We start from the raw sequence: 20,729 nt of genomic DNA, 5'->3' as shown, positions 1-20,729 counted from the left end.
GCCATGTGTTTTGACACCTCAAGGCTAGAGTACTGGATTAATGTCTAATAAGATGAAATTCAATGGGGATAAAAGGCAAATGTTACACTTGGGTATAAAAAAATCAAACTCAGAAGATGGATGAGGCATAATCAGACAATAGCTACTCAAAAAAAGACATGGGAGTTTTCATGGATTTCTAGCTTAACATAGCTAATGTGATCTTGAACTGCATTAAATAGTCTCCACTAGTGGGGAATGAGACTCCCACTGTACTCCATTCATCAGACTTCATCTTAAGTATTACTATCAGTTCTGGGTCCTAGAATTTAAAAAGGATATTGATAAGACCCTAGAATCCATGTCATAAGAATATTGGTGGGAGGACCTGGGCATGATTTGCCAGGAGAATAATCACTATAGTCATAACTGTCTTCAAGTATGTGATAGCCTGTCTTGTGGGAATGGGTTTCCATTTGTGTAGTTTGTCCCCAGAGGGCAAGACCAAGAGCAATAAGTGGAAGCTTCAAAAAGGCACATCTAGGTTCAAAAAGCTTCTGAAGAGTAAGAGCTATCTGGAAGTAAAATGGGTGTCCTAGAAATGTGGAGGGCTCCCTTCTTTGAAGGTCTTCAAGCAGATGCTGGAAGCAGATGACATCCTGCTGGGCTTATTGTAAGCAGGGATTCCTTTTGTGTGTTGCTGAGGTTCCTTCCAGAAGTCAAATTCTCTGATCACATGATTTTGTAGATGAGGAACCTGAGATTTGGAGGGCAAAATAACTTGCTGGTAAAACTGCTAAGTGCCTGAGTCAGGCTAGAAACCCAGTTCTGACTCCCAGTCTTCTTTCCACACTTTCTCTCAATAAATAACTTAGGAGATAGTTTATATTCATGTTACTTTAGTTCCAAGAGCTCAAATCTCTTTTTCTATGGATTTAATCAGAGAATCAAATATCTCTGCATATTATGGAAACTGTTGCATTGATTTTCAAAACACATGTAAAGCTATTACTTTTGTCACTGCACTGATGAAGACAAGGAACTACCCATCTTTTCAGTGACGTGCCCCCAAAACGAAAGTGATGAAGCCCTTGTTGAGTGCAATGCTTACAACACATGGACACATCACAGGTTTTGCAGAGTTTGATTTCAATGCATTACAAATTTCATGAGGGTTTCAGAAAATAAAACTTCTGAGTTTGTAGTTTTTTGGTTCATATTTTAAATGTATAGGAGAAATGCAAAAGCTTTGAATCCCATGACTACCTCAGCCCTGAGTTCATCTGGGATCCAAATCTTAGGCTATTGTAAGTGTTCACAGTTCCTATTGGAGTTGTGCATTTTTCCGTGGTGATACAAATGGGTCTATGTGGTATTTTTGCATACATAAGTGCTAACTTTTATACATATTTGCAATGTGACTGAATTACACAGGATCCATCACTTTAATTTCACTGACTATTGTACACTTAAAACTTCAGAAGTAATATAGTACTGCATTTAATAAAGGTTAATTTCTATAGATTGTGGGGGAGGGGAAGGGAAAGAACAATTTCATTTACTTTTAAGTAAATATCCATTCCTGGATGTTCCAATGTGTAATTTCACTAAACAGACTGATGGTATGCATTTCTAAGACAAGCCGTATATGTGTAACCCTACAAACATCTTTATGCCCATTTCACTCTGGAAATTAGTTCCTGATGATAGACTTTGGAAGACTTGTTAAAAACATTTAAAATAAAGGATAACATATGGACAATATAGAACTATATATAAAGTAACCCTATTCAAAGACAGGAAACCTATCCTAACAATAAATTCAGCCATTTCAAGGTGAACATTCTTTTCTTTTCAAATCAATCTTTTTCTTTATTACCATGTAAGAAAGTCAGAAAACAGCTTAATTAAAAGTGCCATGTGCCCATTTAACTAGAGGAAAAGAATTAATGCAAGTCTAATAAGGTTTAAAAAATACTTTCAGTTTGAAAGGAAATGTAAAAATATCCAACATAAAAGAATCTGAAAATAAAGGGCATTATGAAAGCAGCATGATAGAAGAGTATTAACTGAATCTAATAACTAGATGGAATAACTTATAAAAACCTATATAACTAACAAATGTTATGTAAATGTTATGTAAGCCAACAGACACTTTACTAAAGGAATGCTTTAAAAAATGTGCAAATATATCAAGTTGAAGTTAAATTCTACAAACTAGGAATATGAGTTGAATATAATATTTTAATTAAAAACCATTTATTTGAATAGATTGCATTCTAACATGCATATAAAAAGAATGGCACATACCCATACATAGTTCCATCTAGAAGAAGTTTGTTATCACAGTCAGACCAAGTCACTTAATCTTTCTGGGTGTCCGAAATTTGCAAAGACTGGGGAGGGGGAATGTGTAGTTAAACCCTATCTACTAATAACAGGAGCAAAGTAAAAGAAATGTTGACATCTAACAATGGGCACCTGCAGGTAATTTTACCTAGTAAGGGATGGTAATTCATTACCCACAGGGCACTTAGCACAGGCTTCAACAACCAAAGGTTACTACTGGTGGTTTTAAGGTTAGTCAGCTGCAATTTCAGCAGGGTAAAGTAGCCAACACATCAGATTATGGGGAAGGGCAATTAGAGAGTATTCACAAACTCATAAGGGTAGCAGAAAATAAGAGGCCTTCATACTCTTCCTTGTAGGAGTCTCTGCTGCTCTCTGGAAATTTGGTCAACTCGGTGAAGGAGTGTTTCATATTTCCTTGAGATTCTGGTCTCTGAAAATTCCACTAATCTAGTGTCTGGGGTGGTGACAGTAGTGGAGAGATGAGGACAATCTCTTTGTGTGAGAAACTGCCAAGGCCACAGGGGTTCAAGCTGGTAAGCAGGTGGGACAAAACAAGTGGATCCAAGTGTATAAGCAATTAATAATGAACTCTGTGAGGGCAGGGCCTTTCTTTGTATTCTCCAGTGAAGTATGTACATAGTTGGTGATTGGCAAATTTTGCCAAATGAATATAGTGAATCAATTTTGATTTGATAGAAGGTTCTGTGAAATATATATTTCCACATTTTGTGCCAGCTGAACATATGTCCATAATACTTGACAAATGTACTTATCATGTTTCTTGACAGGGTCATTCTGTTCACCTATGTTTATGGGAGAAATATCTCCTCTCTAAGTTCACGTGGTAGGTAACTGCTGCCAAATATATACTTACCACAACACAGAAATTATGGAGATAAAAACCCAGGTTTTATTATTATGCTCAAGCACAGGTTCAGTACTCAGAGAAAACCTGAACAATTATGAGGATTCTGACAGGGCTTCTTGTGAAAAATTACATTAGAGTGACAGAGAAATAATTATTTTACATATTGCAGTCTTGTACATTCTTCTTAGGCCATAAAAGTTAAAAAGAAGACAGATCCATAATCCCATATTTCCTTCAATGTTAAAAAAGTTGAACAAATTCAGTTAAACATAGACATAATTTCATACATCCCTAAGGAAATAAACTTTGTCAAACAAATTCTATAGGTAAACTAAATCAGGTTACAGATTAAAATACATTTAGAGGATTCACAAATAGACTGAGGAGGAAGATTTACATGTCACCAAGGAGTCAAGGACAGTTGAGACTCTTCCTTTGGTTTCTTATCTAAGGAATGTTTGAAGCTCAAGTAAATTTTCACATCTCATTGGAAAGCTTTTGTCCAGGTGAGTTTAAAATATAGACTTTTAGCTAACCAAAATTGCAGGAGAAATAACTCTGCATACCAAATAATAAAAAGAAAATCAAAACTTCCCATAATGCCTACAATTTGTAATTTTTTTGTTTAATGTAATAAAACAGTTTAGAATCTTAGAAAGACAGAAGAATGAAAGAAAAGAAGGAAGGAAGGAAGGAAGGAAGGAAGGAAGGAAGGAAGGAAGGAAGGAAAGAAAGAAAGAAGGAAGGAAGAGAGGGAGGGAGGGAGGGAGGAAGGAAATGGGGGAGGGAGGAAGAAAGGAAGAAAGCAATATGTGAAAGCCTGAAGAACTGTCAACCAAGCTCAGCTACTTGACAAAAACATCTCCACTGAAGAATTCTCTATCCTTCTTATGGTGACTATAGCAGAGGAGCACCACCTCAGTTTCTGCATCTGTAAAATAAGATGGTTAAAGAAGATCACTAAGATTCCTGTTAAAGGTAAAACTCTATGAGAATTGGAATTTTATACTTCTGAAGTGATCTTGGCTTTGTTACTATTCATAGAAAAAATAGTTTGCTGGATAAAGTAATATTTCAGGGGATGTTTAGCATTTAATTTACTCAAAAGATTCAAATGAATCTGCATTCTCAAGATATGACTAGTTTCTTTAAGAATATAGATCACAAACATGTCCATCTCATTTGATTCCTGGTAATGTTCTCCTGCAACTTTACTATAGGGGATCCATCTGTATTTTTTGTCTATGTTGTCACCACTGTCCTTTGATTCTTAATTTTCAGCATGATCTCTTCTAGGTTGGCTATTCAGGTTCTCAGATTCCATGCTGCAGTTACTGTGAAAACCTTATTTTAAACAATTTAGCTAAGCAGTGAAGGAAGGCTAAATGAATTCAGGCTCTTCATTTTAGGGTCTTCTAGAATCTAGCTTGAAATTACCATAATACTGCATAAGTCAATTATATTGGGTTAATATTCCTATAATTATTTTCTCTCTGAATCTGTCCACAGAAATGAAGTCAACAAATTTTTTAAAATCATACAATGTTTTAAACAACTAAAAAAGTCATTAATTTTTTTTTTGAAATTTATACTGTCCAGGTAAATGCAAATTGTCTTTCAAAACTTCAGGTGATGGAGATGTTTTAAAAGGATGTGAAAGGTATGTAAACTCCTTAAGGGTAAGAACTAATTTTCAATTTTTAGTCTTTGTATGCCCAGTATGCACTACGCTTCACACAGATGCTTAATATATGTTTCTCCAAGTGAATTAAATTGAATTACTATGACGTAGTAATGTATTGATTAGGGGCAGATGAAAGCTATCTACAAGGGTAAAAGAAGTACTGTAATTAGTTTTGTATTGGTCAATAAAAAAAACAATAAGCCTTTTCCTATTAAAAAGGTTCCAGAAAATTCCACAACTAGTTTTGTTTCTTTCATATGTTATAGGTTCTTTTAAAGTACTTTGTCTATTCTCTCCCTGGCAGCTTAGTTTTACTATCCCTATATCGATTATTTACCTACTTATCCTTTTCCCCATTGGGTTGCACACTTCTAGGGACCAGGGTCGGTGCCAAAGCTATCTTTGTATTACCAGCACTCTGTATGGTGATTTGAAAATATTAAGTATTTAATAATTTTTAAACAATGTGGGATGGACTTTATAGACATTTAAAAGGTGTAGCATTGAGAATAATTAGAGTCTGACATGGAAAGACTTTAATGTCATAAGGTTCAGTTTCACCCTGAGGGCATTTCCATCTATTCAAAATGAATTTCATAAAATTGCCCACCTATTTGCCAGTGATCTATTAAGTTGGCAAGAACATGATCTTCATGAAACATTGGTTGTAGAGGCCACCATGGCTTTAGTCCATGATCATAGTCCTAAAATGAGGACTTACACCTTGTAAATGCACACTATTGATAGAATGTGGAACAGGTTAAAAGTTTTAACTAGACAGTAAAAAAAAATCAAGACACATTCTACTGATGCTATATAGCATCACACCAGGTATGTTGAATATAGCATTAGGAGGAAATAGGTTCAAATCTGCCCCTAACCCTTGTAGGCTATGTCATCCCATGCACGTGTCCTTTCTGAGCTGCAATACTCTCATTTGTAAAGTGATTATAAGGAAAGAGCCAATATGGTAGAGTGGAGAAAGCACTCAGCTGAGCTTTCCCAACATTCCTCTCCAAACAAATTTAAAATAAGCCCTCAAATTCTGAACTGGTAGAGAAAACAAAAGAGAGACTTTCTTCCAACCCAAGGAAGAGAAATTTGTGACATGGGGGTAAGGGCTGACCCTAAGTCTAATGGATGAAACCCTAGTGGTGGGACTAAGTGATGGCAACAGAAGCAGAAGCTTGAGCAGGAGTTCTCAAGCCAGAGATGGTAAGGAGGAAGCTAGTAACTGGTCAGAAAGATTACAGGGGACACCTATGCTAACAATGAACATAAGACCAGATGCTGTTTGGTAATTCCATTGCATATACCTACATCTAAGTCAGTTCAAGGGTAAAGAGTAACACTTTCAGTCAAGAGGAAGCAGAAACCCTGAAGAGCAGTATTGCTTTGGTCACAAGGGATCAGTATTAATGGCAGGAACAGCATTGATTGCAATCCCAAGGGATCAGGGGCCCTACCTGAATAAAGACCAGAGTGCAGACCAGGAAAGCACTGAATATCTTTCCCCAGATCAAAATACCTTGGAAACACAGAAAACTTCCAAACCCTTAAAACTAGTTCTGAAAACAGCAGTGCAAAAAATCCTGAAGCTTGAGACAATGCCCTTTTCTCTACCCCTATGCCAAAAAGAGAAAATTCATCCTTAAAATAAATTTCAAAATAAAGAAATAAGGAGGAAAAATGAGCAAATAACAAAAAAGAACCTGACCATAAAAAGCTACGATGGTGAAGGGGAAGATCAAGACACAAACTCAGAAGAAGACGGTGAAGTCAAAGCCTCAAAGGAAAAATAAAAGTGAATTGAAAATAAATCCAAGAAGATTCCCTGGAAGAGCTGAAAAATTATTTTCAAAATAAAACAAGAGCAGTAGAGTAAGAATGAGATAGAGAAATGAGGGCAAAGGAATGAAAAAATGCCAAATGGAGAAAGAGGTACAAAATTTTGCTGATGAAAAAAACTCCTTTAAAAATCAGAGTTGGCCAAATAGAAAAAGAGATACAAATGCTCACTGAAGAAAATAATTCCTTAAAAATCTGAATTGTACAGCTGAAAACTAATGGCCCCATGAGACATCAAGAAACAAACAAAAAAAAAGTCAAAAGAGTGAAAAATAAAACAAAATGTGAAATGTCTCATTGAAAAAGAACTGACCAGGAAAATAGATCAAGGAGAGAAAATTAGAGAATTATGGGATTACCCAAATGCTATGATCAAAGAAAGAGCCTAGATATCATATTTTAAGAAATTATCCATGAAAACTGCCCCAATATCCTAGAACCAAATGATAATTTAGAAATTGAAAGATTTCACCAATCATCACCTGAAAGAGATCACAAAATGAAACCTCCCAGCAATATTACAGACAAATTCCAGGTCACCCAGGTCAAGGACAAATAACTTCAAGCAGTCAGAAAGAAATGATTCAAGTATCATGGAGCCACAGTGAGGACTATACAAGATTGAGCAGTTATCACATTAAGGAACCAGAGACCTTAGAATAAGATATTCAAGAAGGCCAAAGAGTTGGGGTTACAACCAAGAACAATTTATTCAGCAAAACTGAGAATAATTGGGGAGGCTAGGTGGCTCAGTGAATAGAGCACCAGCCCTGGAGCCAGGAGAAACTGAGTTCAAATCTGGCCTCAGACACAACACAAAAACTAGCCCTGTGACCTCGGGCAAGTCACTTAACACCAAATGCCCCCCCCAAAAGCAAAAACAAAACAAAACAAAAACTGAGAATAATCCTCCAAGGGGAAAAATGGATATTTAATGAAATAGAAGACTTTCTTGACAGAAAGTATTCTTAACGAAAAGATCAGAACTGAAAAGAAAGTTAGACTTTCAAATATAAGATTCAAGACAAAAAAAAAGGTAAACATGAAAATACTCTTTTTAGATCATAATGTAATAAAAATTCTATTTAACAAAGGGACATAGAAATATAGATTAAAAATTAATTGTAAACTAAATGACTTAATCTTAAAGAATGAGTGTATAAAAGAACAGATCATAAAAACAAGCAATAATTTCATTAAGGAAAATTACAATGAAACATTCCAAAATTTGTGGGGTGAAAGCAAAGCAGTGGTTAGGGAAACTTTTATACCTCTAAATTCATAGATCAATAAAAGAGAGAAAGAACAGATCAATGAACTGGAAGTGCTACTTTAAAAACCTAGAAAAAGAATAAATTAAAATCTGCAATTAAACACCAAAATGGAAAACCTGAAAAACAAAGGAGAGATGAATAAAACTAAACATGAAAAATAGTTGGCTAATAAAATTAGGGGCTGGTTTTAGGAAAAGATAAATAAATAGAAACACCATTGGTTTAATTTGATTTTTAAAAAGAAAACCAAATTACTACTATCAAAATGAAAAGGGTGAGTTCAGAATCAATGAAGATGAAATTTTTATAATTATATGAAGTACTTTTGCCCACTTATATGCCAGTAAAACTCACAATCCACGTGAAATGGATGAATATTTGCAAAAAATATAAACTGCCTCGATTAACAGAAGAGGAATAGAACACTTAAACAATCCTATCTTGGAATTTGAACAAACTATCAATGAGCTCCCTAAAAAAAAATCTTAAGGTCCAGATGAATTCACAAGTGAATCCTATTAAACATTTAAGGAACAATTAATCTCAATGGTATATAAACTATTTGGAGAAAAAACTGGCAAATAAGGAGCCCTATCAGTTTTTTTAATGACACAAATACAGTTGTGATACCTAAACCAGGGAGAGCAAAAACAGAGAAAGAAAACTATATACCGATTTCCTTGATTCACATTGATACATAAATTTTAAATAAAATACTAGCAAGGAGATAACAGCAATACATCACAAAGATCATACACTACAACTAGATGGGATTTATGCCAGGAATATGGGGCTGGTTAGATAATAAGGCTATCAGTATGACTGAGTGTATCAATAACAAAAAGAGCAAAAATCATATGATTATATGAGTAGAGACAGAAAAAGTCTTTGGCAAAATACAATACCAATTCCTATTAAAAAAAACACTTGAAAGCAAAGGAGTCAATAGGGCCTTTCTTAAAATAACAAGTAGTATCTATCTAAAACCAAGAGCAAGCATTATCTATAATGGCGATAAACTTAAAGCCTTCCCAGGAGGATCAGGGGTGAAGCAACAAAGTTCATCATCACCACTATTATTCAATAGTGTACTAGAAATGTCAATTATAGCAATAAGAAAAGGAAAAGGAATTGAGGGAATAAAAATAGGCAATGAAGAAACAGAACTATCACTTTTTGCCAATAATATGAAAGGATACTTAGAGAATCCTAGAGAATTAATTAAAAAATTAGTTGAAACAATTAACAAATTTGTTTTCCTACAAAGCTGCAGGATACAAAATAAATCCACATAAACCACTGATATTTTATATATTACCAACAGTCTAACAGGAAGAGATCAAAAGAGAAATTCCATTTAAAATAACTGTAGACAATATAAAATACTTGGAAGTCTACCTCCCAAGACCAATCCAGGGCTTACATGAACACAATTACAAAACACCACACAAATAAAGACATATCTAAACAGTTGGAAATTTTTTAATTATTAATAGGCAGACTGTGCAAAAATAATAAAACTGACAATTGTACCTAAGCTAATTTACTTATTAAGTTCCATACCAAAATAACAAAAAATTATTGTAGAGAGCTAGAAAAAAAATAACAAAATTCATCCAAAAGACAAAAGGTTGAGAACAGTAAAGGAATTAATGACAAAAATATAAAGAAATTCACCTAAAAATTCCAGACATCAAACTATATTACAAGGTGGTAATTATCAAAATAATTTGGTACTAAGAAATAAAGTGGTAGATCAGTGTAATAGATTAGAAACACAATACAGTAGCAAGTGATCGTAGTAATCGTGTTGTCATTGTTGTTCAGTTCTTTCAGTCAGGTCTGGTTATTCATGACCCCATTTGAGGTTTTCTAGGCAAAGATACTGGAGTGGTTTGCCATCTCCTTCTCTAGTTCATTTTACAGATGAAGAACTGAGGCAAATAGGCTTAAGTGACTTGCCCAGAGTCATGCCAGATTTGAACTCAGGCAGATGAGCTTTCCTGACTTCAGGTCTGGCACCCTATCCCCTGTGCCACCTAGTGTTTGATCAACCCCAAAATCCAAAAGTTTTGGGAGAAAGAACTTAACATCTGATAAAAATTTCTAGGAAAACTGGAAAGTAGTTTGCAGAAAATAGGCATAAAGCATACTAAGTTAATGACAAAATGAATAAATGATTTGGAGATAAAGGGTAATATCATAAGTAAATTAGGAGAGCATGGAAAAATGTACCTGTAAGATCTATGGATAATATCTGTGGATCTATCTTTATGACAAAACAAGAAACAGAGAGGATAATGGAAAATAAAATTTTGATTACATAAAATTAAAAAGCTTTTGCCTAAACAAAAGAAAATAGCCAAAATTGGAAGGAAAACAGGAAACTGGCTGGGGGGAGGGGGGTGACAGTAAGTTTCTCTGATAAAGGCCTTATTTCTCAAATATATAGGCAACTGAGTCAAATATATATTAATAACAATTCCCCAGTTGAAAAATGGGGAAAGAATATAAGCAGGCAGTTTTCAGAAGAAATTACTATAGTAATCTTCTGTTTGAGAAACCCAAAGACTCCAGCTTCTGGTATAAAAACTCACTATTTGACAAAATGTACTGGAAAAACTGAAAAACAGTATGGCAGAAAGTAGGCATAGACCAACATCTTATACTGTATACTGAGATAAGGTCAAAATGGGCATATGATTTAGACATGAAGGACGATACCATAAACAAATTAGGAAAGCAAGGAATAGTTTACCTGTCAGATCTATGGAAAAGGGAAGAATTTATGACCAAACAAGATATAGAGAACATTAGGAAATGCAAAATGGATAATTTTGAAATTAAATTACAAATTTAATTATTTATTAAATTAAAAAGTTTTTGCCAAAACAAAGCCAATGCAACCAAGATCAGAAGGAAAATAGAAAGCTTGGAGACAATTTTCACTGCCAGTGTTTCTTATAAAGACATCATTTCTAAAATATATAAAGAACTGAGTCAAATTTATAAGAATACAAGTCATTCTCCAATTGATAAATGGTCAAAGGAAATGAACATGTAGTTTTCAGATAAGAAATTAAAGTTATCTATAGTCATATGAAAATATGCTCTAAATTACTATTGATTAAATAAATACAAATTAAAACAACTGCAAGGTACCATGTCAAATCCATCTGATTGGCTAATATAACAGAAAAAGAAAATGATAAATGTTAGAAAGGATGTGGGAAAATTAGAACACTAATGCATTGTTGGTGGAGTTATGAACTAATTCAACCATTCTGGAGAAAAATTTGTAACTATGCCCAAAGGGTTATAAATCTGTGCATACCCTTTGATCCAGCAACACCACTACTAGGTTTGTATCACAAAGAGATCATTAAAAATAGAAAAGGACCTACGTGTACAAAAATATTTATAGTAGCTCTTTTTGAGGTCACCAATCTTTGGAAATTGAAGGATACCTATCAATTGGGGAATGACTGAACAAGTTGTGGTACATGAATACATTAGAATACTATTGTGTTATAAGAAATAATGAGCAGGCAGATTTCAGAAAAACCTGGAGAGACTGATGCTGAGTGAAGTGAGCAGAACGAGGAGAACATTTTACACAGTAACATCAACAGTGTGCAAGGATCAATTTTGATAGACTTAGCTCTTCTGCAATACAATGATCTAAGACAATTCAAAAAAACTAATGATGAAAAATACTATCCACATGCAAGCAAAGAACTATGGAGTCTGAATGCAGATCTAAGTATATCGTTTTCTCTTTTTTTCTTTCTTTCTTGTGGTTTTTCCCTATTTGTGGTTCTGACTCTTCTTTCAAAACACAACTTATGTGGAAATATATTTAATATGATTGTAAATGTATAGTCTGTATCAGACTGTTTGGCGTTTTGGACAGGGAGAAAAAGAGGGAAAGAGAAAAAATTTAGAACTTAAAATCTTATAAAACTGAATGTTGAAAACTCTTTATATGTTAATTTGAAAAAAATACTATTAAGCAGGAAAAAAGAGAATTGTCCATTTTTACATGTTACTGGGAAATATTTAATATAATAAATTAAAAGAAATTAAAAGAAAAAAATAAAGGGGAATAATAATAACAATTACCTCCACAGGATTTGTGTGAACATCAAATGAGATAACGAACCTAAAATACTTTAGAAACCTTAAAGGTCTGCATACATGACAGATTTATTTTCCTAAGTGAAAGTTAGCATATTCAAATTCTGTGGCTTGAAAAGCAACTATTATGATACTTAAAAGATGAAATTAAGAGGTGAGAGAGGAATATAATGAGAGGAGATGGGGAGATACAGAATGAGGTAAACTATCTCATATAGAAGAGGCAAGGGAAAATGGTTACAAGGGAGGGTAAGAATAGGAAGGCAAAAGGGAATGGGTCAACCTTATTCTCATTGAATTTGGCTCGGGGAGGGAATGAAATACACATTAAATAGGGTATCTCACCCTACAGGAGAGTATGGAGGAAGGGGATGAGAGGGGGGATGATGGAATGGAGGGCAGGCTGGGGGGAGGGAAGTTGGAAGCACCCACTTTTGAAAAGGGATGGGATCAAAGTAGCGAATAGAACTACCGTAGTGGAAGGTGGGATAGGAGGCAGGGAAATATAGTCAGTCTTTTACAATATATCAACTATGTTAATGTTTTGCATAAGCTACACATGTACAACCTATACTGAACTGCTTATCTTTCCAGTAAGGGCAAGTGACAAGGGAGGAAGGGAATGAATCTGGAATTCAAAGTTTTAAAATCAAATGTTTAAATATATATATATATATATATATATATATATATATATATATATACTATTAATAATACTATTTTACATGTAATTGGGAAATAAGATGTACAGGCACTGTGGCACAGAGATCCACCATGCCCTACTGGAAAAGTCAAAGAGGGTATGAGAAAAGATATGGGAGAGAGCAGATTGGAGGAGGGGATATACTGTGGGACTGCTATTTTGGGGCGGTGGGTAGGGAAAAAATGGGGAGAAAATGTGTAACTCAAAATCTGGTAGAAATGAATGATGTAAATCGGAAGTTAATAAAGCATTTGAAAAATGAAAAAAAAAAGAAAAGCAACTATTAGGTGACTCATTGGGACACAAGTACCATACAGCAAGGAAGTAAGTGTCCCAGAGAAGCAGACCAGGAAAGAAAGAATGCAATCACTAAGCTACAGACAGAATGCACAGCAGGCCCAGCATACTGAAGACTTTGTCTCACACTTGAAGGTTTACAGACACATCTGGGCCAATGGACAATAGCACCACCAACAGCATCATCTTTGAATAAGAAGGGTACAAACAATGGGTAAGGCATGCATAATACATAATGCATAATTGAGAGCTGAATTATATAAATGGAAGGGTATTCCTTTATATTGAAGCTTAACTTAATTGCTCATAAGTTTCTAGAAACAATTTATAGTATTTTCCATGTCATCTTCTTGAAGTATAATATAAACCAAGTGAAAAAATTATTTCCCATGCATACAAGTTCATACTCGGTTTTGACATTGAAGTATATTTATCACTATAAGAGGCAGTTACATGACATTTCATAATGCTGATCCTTACTGTAGTTAACATTAACAGGGAGGAAATATATCTTGGTCTTCAAGGTCCTTTATATTTATATTTTAAAGGAAAAAACTAACAAATGCATATAAAAGAAATAACTTTCCCTACCAAAAAGAGAGATAGAGCCAAAACCAAACAACCACACACATATTTGACATTATAGCTGCTAAGCAATGCAATTGTTGCTATTAAATCACCACGTTGGAAAACTTCAGCAGAGCAAGAAGGAAATTCCTTCAGACATAGTGCTCACAGTATTGTTCACTCATAACCACAAAATTTTGGCCAAGGCCTCTGTTTTCATACACAAAGGGCTGGATTTTGACAAAGCAGCCTCCAAACCTGAAGAGACACTTTGGAAAAGAATTGCTTAACATAGTTTGCATACCAGAACAGAAGCTGGAATACTTTGTCTTCACTGCTTCTTCAGACATATCTACCAATAAGTATGTTTTCAAAAAAAGAGTCAAAGTAAGTCGATTCAAAGCCTGTGTTGCAGTTCTGATACAACCACTAAGTAATTGAGGAATCTTGAGTTGGGTGTCCATGAAAATGCTTTATGTGTCCTTAAGATGGGCCACTCTCTTTCTCCCCTGCCTCTACTTCCCTTAATTTCCAGAAGACTAGAACCATAACTCCCATCTCCAGCTGTTATCATACTTTACCTCTTGAAACTAATTTATTTATTCGTATGTTTGTCTATGAACTTTGTTGTGTACATTTTTATATTTTGTTGTATACATGTGTAGCCCCCTAGCATAGAAGCTCTTCAACATTTCTCTCTCTCTCTCTCTCTCTCTCTCTCTCTCTCTCTCTCTCTCTGTCTCTCACTTTGCGTGTGTGTGTGTGTGTGTGTGTGTGTGTGTGATAGAGCCTTTGGCAATCTGGTGAAGCCTATGGGCCCAGTCTCACAATATTGCTTTTAAATACACAAAATAAAAACCATAATATTTCAAAGGAAGCCAATTATGTCAAAATAGTTATCAAAATATTTTTCAAAATGCAAGTTCATGGATCTCATGTTAATAATGCCTACCCTAGTAGACCATAAATTCCTTGAGAGCAGGAAGAATTTTTTTTTGTATCCTCAGCATGTAGCATGATACTTTGAACATAGTAGGTAATTAACAAATGCTTGTTTACTTTAATTGAATTCACAGTATTGGATAGTCAAGAAAGATGGGGGGCCAGGAGGAATAGCCTTCAGAGATAGTGACATTATCAGAATAATAGAAAAATAAACTAAAAGATTTAGGATGTGAGATTCTTTGGAACAGAAAAACATAGGTTTGTCATTTTGGTGGCTTTTACATATACATAGCACAGACTATGGTTGGAATTTACTCTAACTAGGGATACTACAGGCTACATAAAGCATGAAATAGAGCATTTACAATAATTATTATATGGTACTTACATTAAATCCTTTGTTCTTTCCATTTTCAAAAAGTAATACGGAGATGAGGATAAAGGTTAGTTACTAGTATAGATTTCATGTATTTGTGGGCTTAGGGTGTTTGAAGATGTTAGATCTTTTACTATACTAACATATGCATGGATTCCTCTTAAACCCTTTTTTCTCAATTCTAGATAGATCTCTGTGAATAACAAGAGCATCCACATCACTCTTAAACCACACTATTTCATCAAACATTACATATTGTTTTTTAAAAAAGGAGAGGAAAGTGAACTTTTAAAACATACTTCATAATTTCTCTTCTAGTCACCATAATCAAATAGTGGCATCTCCTATTCACCATCCTATTTTTAAATGATTGCCTTCTATAAACACCCAAAGCCATCCAGCAGCCTTTAAAGTTCCACTATTCAGGTGTTCTCTTACACAAAACATCCCTTTCTGGACATTTCTCACTGTCACTCTTGATTGTCACAGTGGGTTTTTTCTTTGTTGTTTCCAAATCTGCAGTGAGAACATCAACAAAGCATGCGAAACTACTTGCTTTTAAAGGAGAACATTGGGAACCAGACAGAAGTCTGGCTATGCTGAGAGATCATAGTTCTCCAGTGCAAGACACCCAAACAGCTTCTGCACTGACAGTGATGGTACTGATTACTCTCAGGTAATAGTCATTAGGATGTACTAGGTCTAGTCCTTTTGTGCTAGTACCAAAGGGAGGAGGATTCTTGAACCCTCATTACATTTCTCAGGTATACAATGTTTGGTCAATGAGAATTTTCAGTTTCAAGCCCCAGTACAGAAGATTATTTAGCTGTTGTCAAGAAGGTTTTATACTGTCATGGTGACTGTGTGTGGTTTAAAGCACCGACTGAGCAATGCCAGGGGTCTATGCCTCAACTACTCACATGAAAAGGATTTTATCAGTGTAGATACATCTGCATAAATCAGTTCTTCCTGCTTCAAGTTCTCAATTATTCCAAGCTGTCAAATTTCTTAACAGAATAATGCCTAACAAACAGGATCAAAGGTTTCTCCCATACTGTGCTTTGTTACTAAATATATATATATGGTCCACCATCACTAAATGACAGATTCTCACTTGCTTGATTTAGCCTTGCTATTTAGTAGTAATTATGGACAGACGTTTCATTTAGTTGCATTGATCCTGTATTTAACTTTAGTATAAATTCAGAAACAGAGCCATGAAATGCACTGTGGGAAACCTCAACCTGTGATGCCCCTCAAGAGATCAGAAAGCAATCACAGTCACCATGATTGGTATATATACACATACCGATAGAGATATACCTTATCATTATGCACAACCTGTAGGCTTTAATGCAGAAAGTCAGGAATAAATAAAGAACACACACCAAGCGTAATATGAAAGAACCTAAATCTAAGTTGTGGTTCCATATAATTTTATAATGCAAAACCAAACAAGTAAAATAAAATTTTCATTTCATGTTTTGTTTATATCAACAAGAATAAGAAATTTCAAAGGAAACAGAATTTTAAAACATACACACACAAAAACCAACCAACCCTACCTTACCACTCACAAATTCCTTCTCCTGTCTACCTTTAATGTATAATACTACAAAAGAAAGATTAAATTGAGAGTTACAGATGAAACAGTAATCAGGAATTTTGCCTACACCCTAAATAGTCCTGTTTGGGAAGGAGTCTGAAGTTTACCCTTTATGCAGTTTTCTATCATTTCATTTCCTTAGGTTCTTTATGGTATTTTTAAAAATCCATAATATAATTCTATGAGAGTTAACATAATAGACTGTAACAGCTGTTATGGTCTATTGTGTAAATAAGTAATTACAGAATTTACAGACTATCATGTAAATATGTAATTATGGACTTTTTAAAATGTGCATTATTTACTCGATAGTCTATCGTTTACATATGTAATTATGGACTTTAAAACATGTATTATTTACTCAGTCTGTAACAGCTCCTTGGGACAGAGTCGTTCTGGCCTATCGGGTAAACATGTAATTACAGAAATTTTTTAAATATGTATTATTTATCTGATAGAGCTGCTACAGATTATCACATCCATACGTAATCACAGATTTTTTTTTTAAATGGGTATCATTACTTGTTAATGCTTCAGAAAGTCAACTCACAGACTTTTAGTTCATGAATCTGTTGTCCAAAATAGTACAGTGATTCCTTGGAATAACTGTCTTATCACATTGCTAATCTTCACACACAAAAATCATGTTTCATAGTGGTCATTTGTAACTTGTTTATGTACATTCCTGAGTTTTCAAAAGAAGTAAAATGATATCAAAAAGAAAACACTTCAGTTTTGAGGGGAGAGAATGATCTCTGATATAGCATGCTATACTTCCTTTTTTGTACATAGAACAATGTTTTCATAACAGTTAATTTTACAAGCTAAAATAATTGGTGTCACCTACCTTTGAACATTTTTGTTATTCTATAGCATAAAAAAAATGAAGTTGCATTTCCTCCCTCTGTTTCCTTATCTTTTGTTTGAAGATTTCTTTCTTCCATGTATTAGAATTCAATTCCAGTATCCATAAAATTCCAAAAGGCATTTGATATTTACATAAACAAATCAGATGAAGGTTTAATTTCCTCATTTTCACAAAGCATCATTGTTCTGACATTTTAAATTCTGGAAGATTTTGGCCATGGTACTAACTTTACAAACAGGGCTGTCCTCTCTGGAGACACTGATGGAAAAAATGCTGGGAACTCCAAAAAGGGAAACTTTTGGAGGTAATTCACCAAATGAAATTCTGACCCTGATTCTTAGGATATTCTAATAAATTTCTGTTCTTTGTATTTAAGACTTAAATTTTCTTATATACTAAGGTTTGAAAGAGAAACATTAATTATTTTTCCCCTTTCCTTCCCATGTCCCACCTCCCAAACCGCAGGAAAAAAAAATTTATGGCTCAATGCCAAGCCAATCCAAAAGACAGTTGTTAATCATAGAATCTCAGAGCTATAAGGTTTCTCTGAGGTCATCTATTGTAACTTCTACCTGAAACAGGTATCCTTTATATTAGCATCCCTGACAAGTGAACATTCTACCTCCATTTAAAGACTTCCAATGATAGGAAGATTCCTAAATCCCAATACAGCCTACTCAAAGTTGGATATCTCTAATCATTAGGAAGTTCTTCCTAATGGTGAATCAAAAGCAAACTCCCTATCAGTTCATGGGGACTATTTCTGCCTTTTCAGCCCTAGCAAAGCAACCTAACCCTTCTAAAGAGCAGTGATCATAAGCCCTATCCTCTTAACTCCCTATGACTTCCTTAGACCAAGTATTCCCAGTTCTTTCAGTCAATCATCACATGATTTGCTTTCCTGTTCCTTTATCATTCTGGTCATCCTCCTCTTGACATACTGCAGTTTATCAAAATCTAACTTGCAATATGGCACCCAAAACTGAGCAATTTACTCTATATCTACTCTACAGTTTACTCTACAAAAATCTTTACAATTTACTCTACTCTACATGTATGAGAACAATGAAATGATTTCTTCTACCCCTCAGCAATAGAAAGCAACCCCAGACCAGATTATCTTTTTTTTGGCATCCATTTAACATTATTATGCTTGAAGTCCACTATGATGCCCAAGTCTTTTCCAACCTAACCAGAAACAATAAAAAATGTCAAGTTAATAATTATTTATCAAATGGCTACTATATATATGCCTGCCACTAGATAGATGCAAAGACAAAACAATCCCTAATTTCAGAGAGTTTATGTTCTATTAGAGTTAAGAAGAAAGATATAAGTATATAGATATAGATTAGGTTGAGTCTATGGTTAGATTTCAGGGGGTCTCTGAATTTGGATAAGGAAAGAAAACAAATCTTTCTTTTCTCTAACTAAAATTTGTCATTTCCTTCAAGAATGAATGTAGGCCATAAACCATTATAAGAAGTTTCTATACAAAATGAATACAATGTAATGTCAGGGAGTTAGGACTAAATCATGGAGGGATAACAGGTAGCCTTACTTCAAAGCTAAGTCTTAAATGAAGCAAGAGATTCCAAGAAGTGGAGGTGAGAATAGAAAGCATTCCAATTATTGGGAACAGACTATACAAAGAGAGAGGGAAGAGAGAACATCATGTGCCAAGAGTAGCAAGTGGGCCATTTTGACTGAGTATAGAGCAAGGAGGAATAATGTGAAAAGGCAGACTGAGCAAGGCTTTAAATGCCAAATACAGTACTTTGTAGTTTGTCCTGTATGCAAGGGGGAATCACTAAAGCATTTTTAACATGATCAACCTGTGTTTTGGGAATTACAATTCGGTAGCTATGTAGAGTAATCAGGAAGGATACTGAATTCACGGAAGGGAGAGGTAACCAGTAGCTAAATTAGATTAGGGTTGTAGCAAACTAACTGGAGATAAAAACACACACAAAAAAAACACTGGGTAGGTAGTAGAATAAAAAGACTTGTAAAGACACTAGATGGTGTAGGGTAGGAGAAGGGATTATTATTAGCCTTCTACATGCCTAAGTAAACCATATCATCCTCCTCGCGCAACATAAAAAGTAGAAGAGTAATGGAACCTCTGAGTAATTTTCAGTCCAAAGTGACCTGGACATTATGCCACAAACCATGGCTACTCCATGCAGGTTTAACAAAGGTGATCTCCAGATTGCATTCTGTTATACCATGAAGCAAGTTATATGAAAAACAAGAGCCTTTCACACAAACAGGAGTGTTGAGGATTGAATGTAGCCATGTTAAGCCATTATCAAGACTTGATATCATTGGTAGAATCCCTTTGGGGAGAGATTGTGTTTCTCAATGTTTAAATCCCACATAGAGCTGAAACACAAAATATACATTACATTAGAAGTCTCGCATAGCCAAGTACTGACTAGAGCATGCCAGAAAGAGGGCAGGTGCCGCCTGCCAGAGGCTGCAATTTAATATCCTGCTATAAAAGCAATAGGAGGCTCCTGTTCATCTGAAACCTAGAACCTGTAATAAAAACAGTGAAAAATTCAATACTGGCGTGCTGTTCCTGCTGGCTATTTGTGTGCCAGGGTTTTATAGTAGGCCAGAAAGAAAAGCGGCATACAGTATATTCTGAAACAACTGAGTTCTTCTCCTGTGAAAGGTGGAATTATGGGTGATGGGGTATGAAATCCCATTTCTTCCTTTCTCTTTGATGGTTTATTTTTGCTTTGTTTTGGGATTTGGGGCCATGGGGGAATGAATATCCTACCTAAGTCTCAAAGATGGTTTGGGGAAGTCACAGTAAAGATGGCTAAAAATGCATAATTTTTATTCCAAGGCAAGATGTCAAGTTCCCAAACTCAGGTTCAGAGAAATGAGAAAAACAAGACCACTCGTAAGCCTCTTTGTTTTCTTATATGCCTCAGGTTATATAATAGAGTCTATTGAAAATCCGTCTACAAATGAAATCTTTTAATTCAACAAGTCCTAATTGCTTTCTGCATACTATGTTCAAGGCAAGGTGTGAAAGATGTCATTAATGGAATATATGACTGAAAACAATGGGGTTAGTCGTGTAGCAAGAGCAAGGGATAACCATCAGGTAGCTGATGTGTTCCTTTGAGAACTTCATGATGTCAAAATAACAAGAGGAAGGTCTCTGGCATTTTGGATGGCCTCTACAGTGAATGGTAGGACATTAACAGG

The sequence above is a fragment of the Petaurus breviceps genome, unplaced genomic scaffold (genome assembly GCF_028583685.1).
Source record: "Petaurus breviceps papuanus isolate PSGF00001 unplaced genomic scaffold, PetGlider_PUasm1.0 90842, whole genome shotgun sequence".
Classification (NCBI taxonomy): domain Eukaryota; kingdom Metazoa; phylum Chordata; class Mammalia; order Diprotodontia; family Petauridae; genus Petaurus; species Petaurus breviceps.
This window is presented reverse-complemented; position numbering follows the sequence as displayed.